Genomic DNA, 14,450 nt, shown 5'->3' on the forward strand with positions numbered 1-14,450 from the left:
AGGTCTTTCAGAGTTATTCATTGGGTGTGTGTTTTTTTCCATTCAGTTTCAGTCCGGTCCTTGTGTCTGACCTACTCTAACTCAAGATTTTTGGTTCTGAAGCAAAGTATTGAACAGAGGCATTGATAACTGTCAGTCCATTTTGTTTATGGGTTTTCTCTCTTACCTCATTATTCTTGAGAGCATTATATCTCAGAGATCCCTGGAGGAAATTACCTACAGAAACGTCAGAATCTTAGCTAAATGCTCACAAAACCGTTCAACAACCACCAAACGCAGTCAAGACAGCAAACGATGTAAACACAAAGCACGGATTATTCAACGTACACGGATATGCTGTTAAGTGCTGAAAGCAGACATCTCAAAGATTCCGAAACTGTAACTGTCCAACCAAAATTCACTGAAGCAGCAGCAAAAGACGAAAACTACACATCACATTTGGAAAAACATTGTAATGAATTCCCTGTAACTTTTGGTATGTTTCTTCAACCATGATAGAATCGCACTTGCTGCAGAGCTCTCTGTGTACTTCGAGAACAGTTTCCCATCAAAAGTCTCTATTTTCTGCCTTCTCCCTTGCTTATTACACACCAATCTACTGTTATGTACAATGTTGTCGGTTGCGGATTTTTAATTATTTTAATTAAATGACCCCTGACAAAGCCTTATTTCTGCTATTCAATGCTGAAGAAATTTAAACTTTCACAGATTAGTCCAAATTCTGCCAAACTACAAAACCTTCAGCTATGTCCCTAATAAAACCTCTGTAACTCTGATATTGCTGAGGTGAAGCAGAGCAATCTTTGCCCAGGTAATGTCCATATATTGATTCGTGGGTTCCTTCAGTTTTTAATCTACCACGCAGTTAACAGACTAACTCAAGAATAAAAAAACTCTAATTATGTGAATAGTCAACCAATATACTGGAAAAACCTTTAAAGTTAAAGACAAATTAAAAGCAGTGAGTACTGACATATCATATGCCATAAAACTTTTCTAACCATTTCTCAATACCGTAAATCAAGAACAAGTGAAACCACTTTTAGTCAGTCATTTAAATTGATTTAAATCAGTGACTGCAACACTGGGTAGTGAATGAAAGAATGAGATCACAAGTAAATGTGGCGGAAAATGAAGTCTTGCTGCCTTTTCCTTTAGAGGTATGTGCGGAGTTCAGTAATTCGAGTTGGGCTCGGAGCAATCCTGCTACACCTCAACAATGAAAAATGTCTGGCACCATGCAACTTATTTGCACTAATTTCAATTCAGTTTATTATAAAACAAAATCACAAAAGTAGTCACACCTCAAGGCACTTGAGTAAATGTAAGTTGAGATATATAAGCTTGCCTGTGTTGTTATACTCATTGGTGGAAACTTGCATTAAAAAGGCAACTTTAGTTTGAATGCAGGAAAATACTTTTTAAAATCTTTGCTTCATAATAGATTCCAAAATACATAACTAACATTGTGTTAATTGGTGTCTGAATAGATTTATGGAAACCAAGAAGTTGTAATGTACTTGAAGAAGCAGACCTCCAAACAACAGAGTGCCTGTGCCCAATATGAAGATGAAGAACAAGACTATGAAAACTTCACAATATTTGAAGACATCTACTGTAATGAAAATTTCCATCAAGCCAATAGAAAATAAACAGTCTAAGGAGCTTGGAAAGAAACACGCCTGGACTTTAAAGAATTCCACCAATTGCTCTTAGAACTGAAGAAGCTTCTCGGATGAGAGATAAAACATCTTCCAGATGCTTTTCTTTCCAGCTCCTTAGACTGCGATGACCTGGATGAACCTTCACAGACATAAAATAAACAGAGTGTTAATTTGAGGTCAAACCGTTGGTCTTACCTGTATAGAGATTAATCTACTTGACTGACAGTTACACAACAAATCTTAATATAGAGCCGTCTTATTTTCTCAGTGAAACTTTGTTGTGTTTTCTGTTTTATCATCACTTCTTACTCTTTTACTATTAACTTTAACTTTTATTGCTTAGTGTTAACAGCAATCTGCAGTCTTTTCATGAAATTGAACTCAAATGCAAAGGACTAACACAAGTGCAAAGTAAATAAATAAGCAAAGCAAAATGAATTCCAATGTTGGACCATTTAGTAATAAGTTTTATAGCACAGTCATTTTTAAATCTTTTGTTTATTTTTGCCCTATTTTAACGTAAATTGCCACATTGTCAGACTCCTTCAGTTCCAGATATTTGGGCAGAAATCGAGCAGTGAAATGTTGAAAAGTTATGTTTACTAATTGCAATTTTGATGTAATTTTTCTTTCTGTTTGTTGCAACTGATAATTACCAGGTGCAGTGCTTTTATTAACTGAATTATTTTCATGATAATGCTGTATTTAGCTTAAATTTATAATAACATGATTATATTTGTATTATTATTTTACATTTATTATTACTTCATATCATTAGTTGACATAAATTAGCCCTTTGCCTTAGTAAACAAGAGCATAGCACTATATTCCCGAGATATGTAAAGTAAAAATAAAATACACCGAAAGAAAAGGAACAGAAACATCCACAAAACTCTTGACCTGATCAGTTACTCAAACTAATCCAACCTTTTCTGATTTGTAGAGAATTTGTTGCTGCTTGACTAACATCATGAACTTTTTTTTCCACCTCCTCTGAAGAAAATTAAACAGTTTTTTCCAAAAGTTACACTTAGTGATGGGCAGATGAAGCTTCATGAAGCACTGAAGCTTTTCATCCAATTGGTTCACCCCAGCGCAAAGCTTCTTGAAGCTTCATTTGCTCTAGTAGGACACCTACTGGACATAAAAATATTAGTTGGCATGAAGTTTGAAGAGTGTGGCCTTTTGCACACAGCCTGTAAATGTCAACAACAAAAGGAGTGTGTAAAACATGTATATTGTAGTGATGGTAGTATACTGTGTATATTTATACTGGCAGTATGGAAAATGATTATTTGGAAATGCTTAAAATGGAAATGATCATTTACTGTGAGGTGAGGTGTGGTTGGGATGTGGACAATGGTTGTGCTTTTGTAACGTTGAGGTATGGACAGCTACACAGTCCTGCCTGTTCACATTTTATTCTGTAAAAACTAAATTTTCACTGCTTTTATGACCTTTTTAGTGGGGAGAACATAGCTAGGATTTAATGATTTAACAAATCTTTTCAATTCTTTGTCCTCCACAATACTAAATGGCTGGGAGTCCTCAATCACCATGCTAACCAGGTCTTCATCTATTTGAGATTGTTCTCCTGAGGAAAGACAATAAAAACAAAGCACAAATATAAATTTCACACACGTAACTTATAACAGTTGTATAATATTGTTATATCATTTAGTAACATTACTGCATGCTATATTATCATGGCATTTGATGGCTCACCTGGTCTTGCTCCACAATCGGTGTTCCCCTTATTCTCATGCAAAGCTCTGTAGTGCCTAAGCATGGATGAGGTGTTGTTGTTATAGCCCAGCTCCCTGGCACATAGCAAACACTTCACCTTGTACAAAAGTAAAGACAGCTTAACATAAATTGTATTGCACCATCAGTATTATGAAAATACATCTTCTGTAGAAATTTACACACCTTGTTGGGAGGAATAAAATCAAAATGTTCCCACACAGGGGAGGACATCCTCCTCTTCTTAGCTGGCTCCATTCTCTCCTGACTTTCTCTTCTCACTCTCATAAACCTCCAAACTCTCTCCAAACTGTCTCCAAACTCTCACTAACCGCAACTCTCCATCAAACACCCACATTTTTGAATGAAGTCTGAGGGGTTTATATCGCTGTCATATCTTGCGGCAAAGTTTGAACCGCTTCATGAACCAGTCACGTGGTACAGCCGGGCAGCGAGGCTTCGGACATCATCATTTTCAGCTCCTCCCATAAATGAAGCCGCCTCAATTACTCGACACAAGCTTCGAAGCCTCGATACAGAACGTCACATCACTAGTTACACTTTCAGTGTCACTTGTTAATGTGTCACTGTGAGCACTCTGCTGGTGCTGTTTTATCACTTCAAATACCCTCTTCTCTTGGATATTAGCATATATCACTGGTGAGACTGCTTAAATCTATTTGTGAGTGAAGAGGTAATCTCTGAATTTGTGGAAATGTTGACACAAGTTGTTGTAGCATTCAGTCCTTCACTCTGACAAGTTATCAGCCAACATTAACGAGTTTGCTCAGCATACTACATCCCAAAACTGCAAGGTTGCAGCTCACATGTTTAATTTTACTCACCAGACCTTGTACTAGTTGTGCTACATAGCAAAATGTGCTGAAGAGGTCTGTTTTGGAAGAAACAGCTGATGAATTGTCAAAAAAAAAGTCAGAAAAAATATGTAGAAAAGTTACCAAAAGTTACTTCCTGTGTGGAGTTTGAATGCTGTTTCCAACCTTGTATGGGTTCTCTCTGGATTCTTCCCACAGTTCAAAGACACACTATGGTTTCCCCTACCTTTTGGCCTATGACATCTAGGATACATTTCAGACCCTGAACTGGATAAGAAAATGGATGGATGGATTTTTTCCCCTAGTTATTTAAAGACTATGGCACTACATAGTGAGGAGCTAATGTGCTTTAAACTATGTCAACTGGCAAACTCTGATAAAACTATTGGAAATCTTTATGAAAAATAAATAAACAATAACAATAATGAACCTGATCCTGGCACATACTGTCAGACACACACTGAAAAAAATATGTTGTTGGATTTACTTAATTCAATGGTGGACATTTGTTGCACACAGATGTTTTGCTTTGGCAGCAACTTAAACAATTGAGTTAAATTAACACAATTTATTCATGTTCAATAAACCTGTGCAATTTGTGTTGATAAAATGTGACTTAAACATGTTTTGATGAAGTAATTTGAGCTCTTGGAATATTTTAATCCTTCACAATTTTTTCACTTTATCCCAACACCATTCAATAACTTTTACCCAGTACTACTTGGTCACTTAAATACTACATGTTATCTTCAAATTACATTTTGCTATTATATTCTAGTATCAAATACACAATTTTCAAATGGAGGCCTTATAACAGATTGTATTGTTCTCTTCCAAGATGGTTGCTGGCATCCACCAGTAACCTTTAAAAACAAAATGTCTAATTTCACTGCATTGACAGTAGGTAAAGAATTAAACTGACATTACTCCTCCACTGAATCTATATAAATCAACAGTTAAATAATGTCAGTTCTCTGGAATCAATCACAGCAAAGAAATTAGACTGTTTCTTTTGAAAAATGTTACAGGACAATACAAAACATTCTATTTAAGGACTCTGACGTCAAGATTCAGTTAAACAACAATTATAACTAAACAATTTGACGTAATGTTAGTTTCCATTAACATTAAATTAGGTTACTGAATTGGCAAACACCTTCCTATTAACATTACCCATTTTACCCCAATAACTAAAGAAATTAGCACTTGCAGGTCAAAAACTTTATTCAAGAGACTGAAAAATAACATTGATACAGTGACTGTCAAAAATTACAGCACTGATCATACTGTGACATCTTGGTTCAAAACAGCACACTTAGAAATATTCAACGTTCTTTACTTCAACTGAATGAAACTGAAAATACCATTTCACATGACCCATATGGGATATTTAGACTGTATAACTGTTCACGCTACATCTCTTCACTAGTAAAAGAAAGAAAAAATACAAAGAGAAATTTAAAAATGCTGCCAAACAGACAAACAGAGAACTTGTACAGAGCAAAAGGAAAAACAAACAACAAAAAAAACGGCTCATCCTCATGGCAGTTGCAGAGTACATAAAAATGAACCCTGCGATCTGTTCCTGGAATTGAGCTTCAAAAATGCAGCAGAACAAGTGTGAGATTTAAATGTCCTCTCACCTAGAGCTGATCACCTTGCATGCATAACAGTGAGCTTTTCTTGCAGGAGCAGTTTTGTCTTAGTTGTGAGCTTTTCTTGAGAGCTGAGTTGCATCCAACTCCATTACCACCCTTTGAATCACCTCAAAAGTGTAGCAGAGCTGTGATGGGTAACTCATACTGAAGGAATAAAAAAGGTCCAAACAGCATGGCTACTGCAAAGGTCACGTTATCCAGATCTTGAAGAACTACTATACCCTCGATGATGATGCCAACATCAGAAAAGTCATTGCCTGGTGCATCCTCTGGAGACATATGTTCATTGTGGTTTTCTCAATCTGTGCAGTGGCCTCTGTCAAGTCCTGGTTAAACACAAAACATTTTTTTAAGATTCCTTTTTAAACTCATCTCTTTTGAATCTACCAGTTCTAATGTTAGAGTAATTTAAACCAATGAAAGCAACATAGTAAATAGCTATAGCCAAAGAGTGGCCTGCCATGCTGCCATTCATGGTCTAACAGAGTTTCTAAGAGAGAGTGAAAAACATAATAATTTCAAATGCTTTACATTAGTTTTTGTTAGAAAGACACCGGCCCATCAGAAATCCAGGTTATGTCACTCAGAAGATGTTAGAATTTAGACTTTCAGCCCCACAATTTGGTTAGCTGTTGGTCAGTTGGTCTTTTTTTTTTTTTCAAACAAAAGCTAATGTAAATATTGGTGGGATTTTCCTTTGTTCACTAGAATGACAAATTTAAAGTTTTTTCACACTGATGTGACCCCTAATACAGGGGTGGGGGTGGGGCCTCAAGGGCTGGTGGCCGAGTTCACTACCAGGCCTCATGTGAACTTCAAATTATTAAAGAGGACTACTGGTCCTAACCAGTCCAATGAGGATCAAGTGGATAACTAAATGCATTTTTAAATGTTGCACAGCCACAATCTACTCATAAAACACTCACAATGAACTCCTGCACCAAGATGTTGCAATTGTCTTTCACACAGATGCGGAGCACTTTGATGAGGGACTCCCTTTGAGCATTAATGTCATCCTAAAGTATTATAACAAAGAAAACAGAGATTTGTGAACTTTTCAGTAGCACAGAAGAAAATGATCCCAGACAAAAACTCTTGACTTTTTAAACCAGTCAACATGCAACACCAGCATCTACAAAGCAATATCAAAAATTCCTGTTTGACATCAACTTTATGGATATATAGTTTCCAGAACATATATTTTTAAAAAAAGATAAATTTTTCTCAGTGGGCAAGTAAATGCATGATGAAATTTATGGCATCCTTTCAGTGGAATCAGTATCACAGGTAATAGTTGACTGTTTCAATGGATGCAGCATAAAATTCTTTTACTGACCTAATGCAATACATATACACTTTGTAGTTAAAGAATTTTAAAGTTCTTACTGTCATCATGGCAGCTACATCCTTTAGCTTTGTGCCCTGTTCCCCCGATCACTTTGCAAACACTTTCAGCAGACTGTCAGAGAGAAACTCAGCTCCGTCAGAAACCTTGACTGTAAAGGCATGTTTGGGATGCACTGGAATGCTGCATTTTATCTGAAATGACATAAAATTATTTTTGAAATAACAGCAGGCACTGTGCTTGGTTAATCAGTAATGTTTTGTTGAATAAAAACTGTGTTTCCAGATCTTATGGGATTTAAAAAAATCCAAAGATGTTTGTTTCTGATTTGCAACCCAACAACCCACAAGTTACAACCTCATTTTAGTTCAAGTGTGCATTAATGTGAGTCCAGTAATCACCTTTCTGACAATACATACAGGTATAAGTTAAACCTATGGCAGATTTTGGATATCTCAGTTGTATTAATAGGGTGGTCTATTTGTGTATGCATGCACCTAATAATTATACAAAACCTATTATAATTAAGTTACAGAAACCTTAAGCGAAAATAGAATATACTTTCTTACCATAACACCTTGAACCCACAATCCATCAGCTGACTCCTGGTGAAATGCAGAATAGAGGTCGTCTCTCAATGTGCAGCAAAAAAAACAAAAACAAAAGGACAGCAGGTGAGGGCAGGAGGGGTAGGGATGTAAGCTAGCATAATGCCGCTAATGATATTAGCTAAAGCTGTTCAATGTCCAAAATCTCACTAACACCACGGTGCAGTAAATACACAATGTAACTGAAGAGTCAGTTGGCAAATCTATTCACACAGAAAACCAAATTATGTTATGAGTGCCTCATAATTAGGTTTAATGTGATATTATATGGGCTCAAAATGTGGTCATAAATATTTTGTACTTGTAAATCGGTTTTGTACTTGTAAATCAGGATTTGTACTTGTAAATCAGGATTTGTATGTGTAAAAAAATTTTGTGTGTGTGTAAAAAAGATTTGTGTGTGCGTAAAAAAGATTTGTATGTGTAAAAAAAATTTGTGTGTGCGTAAAAAAGATTTGTATGTGTAAAAAAGATTTGTGCGTGTGTAAAAAAGATTTGTGTGTGGACTTAGCCAAAAAAACCCTGCAAGTTACAAGTACGAATTTTGACCCTATTTTTCTTCCTTTCATCTGATTAGTCAATGTCATGTCAATCACAAATGTAACAATCCAACCAGAGAACAGATGGGTTTGGCTGTCGGAGGGGCGCTTTTTTGAACTGCAGGTCTTTGAAGGGAATAAATGCCCTTTTACATGCCAACCCAGCCCATAGAAGGAAAACAGTCTGTGGTCGTCCGAGTTTGGTGATTTTTGTGTCACAGGTCTACGTGTTTAATATAGGGACTTCCACAGCCTTTTCAACAGCGCTGCGGACCGCGGGGTGAGGGCGGGCAGTGTTTTGGAAATGACAGTCTTCATTACAAAGCTTTCTTCGTTATGAATTAGCATAGATGTTTTTATTGAACATTTGAAGAACTAGCAAAAAAAACCAGAAACTCTTGTAGAGGACATAAAGTCAGAGATAGAAAAGACAAGGAGCAGGTGCAGCTAGTACAGGTAGAGCTGCTGCAAAAACCCACAGAGCTCAGCAGCCAGCAACAAATTCTGGATCCTTTGCTTTTAGTTAGCAGTTAGCATTAGCAGCACATCCTGCGTCGGATGTGAAAGGACTTTTATGCTGCGCACTGTGACTCACAGCAATGGTCCCGGGTCAGCCCTGACTTTGTGTTAAACTAATCCTAAAGTAATAATGGTATTTCTAACCACTGATATACCACAACTTTATCCTTTCAACAACAACTGAAAGTTAGGGGACCTAGCTGCTATCGGATATTTATATAGAAATCCTCCAGCTCCAGCTTCAACCTGTATTACCCTTCAAGGACCTGCAGTTCAAAAAAGCGCCCCTCCGACAGCCAAACCCATCTGTTCTCTGGTTGGATTGTTACATTTGTGATTGACATGACATTGACCAATCAGATGAAAGGAAGAAAAATAGGGTCAAAATTCGTACTTGTAACTTGCATGGTTTTTTTGGCTAACGGTGTGTTCACACCGAACGCGATGGACGCGAACAAAAACGCCCCAAACGCCCCTAATTTGACGCGTGCACATTCGCGCCTCAACGCGTGTCCAAGAAAAATCCATCGCGCGTCAAAATATCATATTTTGACGCGCGTGAACCGGAAATGTGGGAGGGATGTGGGAGGAAGTTGTGCCAGACCGGTATCTTTGCAAGATGGCAGCTGTCGAGTTAGCGCTTGAAGAGAGAGTCTCCCTTCTCTATATACTGTGGAGAGCAGAGCAGCGGCGTACAAGACGTCCTCGCCGTACCTGGGTCCATCAGGTCCTCCAGAGGCGTGAGCAGTTTGGTGAGTTTCACCATTTGCTCCAGGAGCTGCGCCTGGATGACGGCCGATTTCAGCGATATCACCGTCTTTCACTCGGCCAGTTTGAGGACCTGCTTTCCCGCGTCGGTCCCAGAATCGCCCGCCTAGACACCAACTACAGGCGCTCAATCCCACCTGCAGAGCGCCTGTCCATCTGCCTGAGGTTAGTAAAAGTATTTAATATGGTAGTCCTTTATTGATACCTGTGCTAATATATGCTAAACTATCCATTTATACACTGCTAACGTGGATGTGCTATGCTAACAGTGAATGCTCGGTGTTTACTGATAGCAAACTGTGGTACGGAGACGACTGTTTATAATATTTCTAGTGATACTCAGAAGGTCTCATCAAGTCCCGATTTAATTCGATTTATGCTGTTATCAGTGTTTGAATGATAGCATGGCTGTGGTGTCATATCAATGTATGCGCTCGGTGTTTGCTGATATCAAACTGTAGCATTAGGACCACTGAGTTAACCTTTGTAGTGATACTCACTCCTTTTTATTTAGACCTGGTTTAATTCTGGGATAGTTGAATATTTGTATATAATCCCTGCAGACTGTTTTAGATTATATCTAATATATATCATGTAATTATCCTTATAATTACAAAAGGTTTTATGTAAGATTTATGTTTTGCAATTTGTAATTTTGGAATTTCAATAATGTATTTTGTAACTGCAGTACACATAATACTCATTTTAAACAATTTTGTCCAGGTTCCTTGCCAGCAAACAACTCCTCCAGAGAGGCTGTCCTGGTGAGGGAGAAGTTCATGGGTCACTTCTCGGTGGAGGGAGCTGTGTCTTGGCAACCAAAGGAGTAGCCTGTTTGAAGTCCGAGTGACTTCCCCATAACGGCTCTTTTAAGAGCCATCCACAAACCTCTAAAGAGTGTTCCTGTCTTTTTAAATTTTTCTTAATAAATGGAGCTCTACTCCAAAATAAACTAACCTCTTTTTACTCTCTTAAATAACTTGTCTTCACTATGTTCCTATATACAGTGTGGTGGAAAAGTTTGGGCAACCTTATTAAAAGTCATTATTTTCCTGTATGAATCGCTGTTACAATGAAAAATGTCACTTACATATATCATATAGGAGACACACACATTGATATACACTAAATATTTATTTCATTTCTCTTTTTTTGTGTCGCAAATTTATGCACCTGCTTGATTTAAAGTTATTCCACACTTTCTGTAAACTGCATTTCACTTCTCAAATATCACTGTGTGTGTCTCCTATATGATATCTTTAACTGACAATTTTTATTGTGACAACCAATAATTTGTACAGGAAAATAATTACTTTTCACAATGTTGCCCAAACTTTTGCATCCCACTGTATTATTATGTTTTGTCATTAGTATAATATGAAATAAATTCTACTTGTGTCAAGTCGGGTGCCAATATTTGCTGTGTAGTAGAACAGAGACATTTGTCATTATAAATGTTTATTTGAAAAAATATATAAATTCATTAACAAAAACATTTATCATAAATATATGAAATTTAACTATTTACAGAGAGACAGGAATAAAAAGGACCCAGCTTGGAGTGGAAGAGCCTCAGGGAGAAGGAGGAGAAAAATAAGAACATTGTTTCTGCCCTGGAGAGCTGCTGCCTCATCAGAAAACTACTGATCATTAGGGTCCAATGTTTCCAAATTTAACACAGCTGTGCTGTTTTCAAAAACTAATTTATAAATTTGAAATTTCACGAATTCTCGTGTCTGAGGCGGCATGCTCTCCAGAACAGGAACAAGGCCGAGGAGGAAATGTTCTGTTGGAGACGGGCGTGGCCTCTTTAGGGACTCCAGGATGGCCAGCTCCACCGCCGATGGACCGTCCTGGGACCCGTCCCTCGCCCGCCTTCGAACTGTCCTCCTCTGTGGGCCTGTAAAACACAGCACAAAACAACACAAAGTAATGAGAAGGCTGCTACTAGATTTTCATTTTCAAAATTGAAAAAAACAGGATATAAACAGATTGGTTGTAGATATTTAGTAAAGGTGATCACAAGGGAATTCAAGCGAGTAAAAAGCTGTCAGTGCTTGATGTTCATACCTGTGGGTGCAGCAGCAGGAGCTGAGGGACCAGGGACTGGAGAGCCAGGAGAAGAGACAGTTGAGGACTCTGCTGCATGATTACTTGACTCTATCAAGACAATATTAGATGTTAACAGGTTGAAAACAACAGTCATAGAGAATATTATATTATTATATACTTATATACTTATTATTATATACAGTGGTCTCTCATTTATTGCAGCACATGAACAGTAGTCACAGTTCTCACAAGTTGATTCTCAAAGTGAAAACCTTTGTCGATTTTAAAACGTAAAAGTATTATGCCGCGCTTTTTCTCCGTCTGCGCCGCCACTTTTGTGCGCCTTTTTTGCTCCCGGTGCAGGTGTGTATTTCCGAATGAGGGTCATAGTTATGAGTGTTTTTGTGCTGTTTTTTTCTATTGGACGTGATGGTTATCAAAACCAAACATGATAAGTTTGGCAAGCGCAGGAGACACGACACGGAGGAGATTTGTCATTTGGGCTGCAGAATGCAATGCGCATCGTTGAAAGCTGTACGGTGCAATAAATAAAATCAGCGAAAAGGCGAGGCAGTGACGGATGAACAGCGGGACTACTGTATACTGTTTATTAATAAACAAAATATATTCCTGTATGACAACACGCATAAATTAACTGCCTACATTAACTCAATGTAAACATACCTTCTGACTGACACTCCCCTGCTGCCTCTTCGGGCTGTCCCTGGTCCTCGGGGGAGAAGTTCTCCACGGTCCGCACCATATTACCGCTTGTCTCCCGCGGGGTGAGGAAGGGGTCCAGAAACCCCATGACCGTGAAGAACTTCCATTTTCTCCCCGATCCTGCTGCAGACCCACTCCCCTTCTCCTTCTCTGTCTTCTTCTCCTTATTATAGGTGTCCCTGAGGCTCTTCCACTTTCTCCTGCAGATGTCCTCTGAATAAACGCATTATCTTGTTAGCGGAAAGGTATTTGTACATCAGTGGGAAAATAGCGGGACAGTAGGCGGGCTTGCTAGCTTTTGCGCGGGTTCATCGGGTCAGTCTGAAAATTAAAAAGAAGGAATGAACTTACCAGGTTGCCCGATCTCCTCACTTATGTGTCTCCAAGCTAGGTCCTTTTTATTCCTGTCTCGGTAAAAGTAGTAGCTAGCATCGTACAGCTCCGGGTGATTAGCCACGGCACTGATTAGCTTTTCCTCCATGCTGAATGAAGAATGAAGGGCTTTGGCTGGATCTGCCCCTTTGACCTAGGTCAGAGCCACGTCACCAGGCTCCTGATTGGTTGTCGCGGCGCGATTTGACGCTGGAGTTCAGATTTTTCCAACTCGAGCGGTAGACGCGAAACGCGCGTATGCACAAAATGCAACACAAAAACTCACGCGCGTGGTTTTATTCGCGAGTCAAACGCGCCAGACGCGCTACACTGACGCGCGTTTCACGCGTTTTGGCGTTTTCGCGACGCAAATCTGCTTCCGAATTTTCGCGGCACCCACAATCGCGCGTCATCGCGCTTTTCCATTGACTTTACATGTAAACCTGACGCTCTATTCGCGTCCATCGCGTTCGGTGTGAACACACCGTCCACACAAATCTTTTTTACACACGCACAAATCTTTTTTACACATACAAATCTTTTTTACGCACACACAAATTTTTTTTACACATACAAATCTTTTATACGCACACACAAATTTTTTTTACACATACAAATCTTTTTTACACACACACAAATTTTTTTTACACATACAAATCCTGATTTACAAGTACAAAACCGATTTACAAGTACAAAATATTTATGACCACATTTTGAGCCCATAATATTACGGCTCTTGTGCCAAAGACAAATTCAAATGAAAAAGCGCAAATTCTTTGACAACAGATAAAACAGCAAATAAGCTAACAGGTCTTTTTTAGCATGTTACATGGCGACACTCTAGACGTTTAACTACATTTGGCTGAAATATGGTAAATATTAATTCAAAAAATCAAGACATACCAAAAACGTAGAGTTGGCTGCTCGACTTGACTGAGATGGATGCCTTTTTTGAACCACAATCCAAAGCCCGCGAGATGAAATCACGCGTGGTTTCACGAGATTTAATGTTGCTATCTTATTGACTTACTTCACCTGAACATGATATGAACAGTTTAATACACCCTTTCTGCATATCATGTAGTTTTTACACTATATGGTTACATTTATCTTTAAAACATGAGGCAATTGTGTTAAATACATGCAAGATGCTTACATAAATCCAAGAGATGGCCAGTGCCTTTTTTTCAGTGCATACTGACAACCCCTATAACAAAAATAAAAAAAATAAAAATAAAAGGTCCAGTTCATCCTGCCTGGGATAGGGTCACCAGGTTCCCACCCTGCCAGGCTGGGTCCACAGGGTCAAGGGCAAGTGTCTGGTGGCTGGGCCTTAGCCCATTTAACCTGGCCAAGCTTAGCCGAAAGAAAGCTCCATGGATTCACCCTCTGCCCACAGGAGGGGGTGCAGTGTGGATCGGGTGGAAGTCCGGGGCAGAGGTCCTGGCCCTCTGATTCCACGGCTTCCAGCAACACTTTCGAACCAGGCAAACAGTCTCGAACAAGGCATGCCCCATCAGTAGCATCCCTTGATTTCCACATTCTGGTTGGTAGACACACATGTACACAGGCCATATTCAGCCACTCTAAGAACATGTTTTTCTCTGATTAGTTATTCACCCT

The 14,450-nt window shown here is 38.7% G+C and overlaps 1 long non-coding RNA gene across 1 annotated transcript; it reads right to left on the reverse strand.

Moving 5' to 3' along the window:
• Window positions 1–6,830: 6,830 nt before the first annotated feature.
• Window positions 6,831–7,899, reverse strand: LOC148102583 (uncharacterized). Its single transcript, XR_015719137.1, has 3 exons — window positions 7,816–7,899; window positions 7,288–7,440; window positions 6,831–6,917 (listed from the first exon to the last, which is right to left on the reverse strand). It is a non-coding gene; the product is annotated as an uncharacterized LOC148102583 (long non-coding RNA).
• Between the last annotated feature and the right edge of the window lie 6,551 nt (window positions 7,900–14,450).

Source organism: Neolamprologus brichardi, chromosome 6, assembly GCF_056152115.1.
Source record: "Neolamprologus brichardi isolate AB-2024 chromosome 6, ASM5615211v1, whole genome shotgun sequence".
Lineage (NCBI taxonomy): Eukaryota > Metazoa > Chordata > Actinopteri > Cichliformes > Cichlidae > Neolamprologus > Neolamprologus brichardi.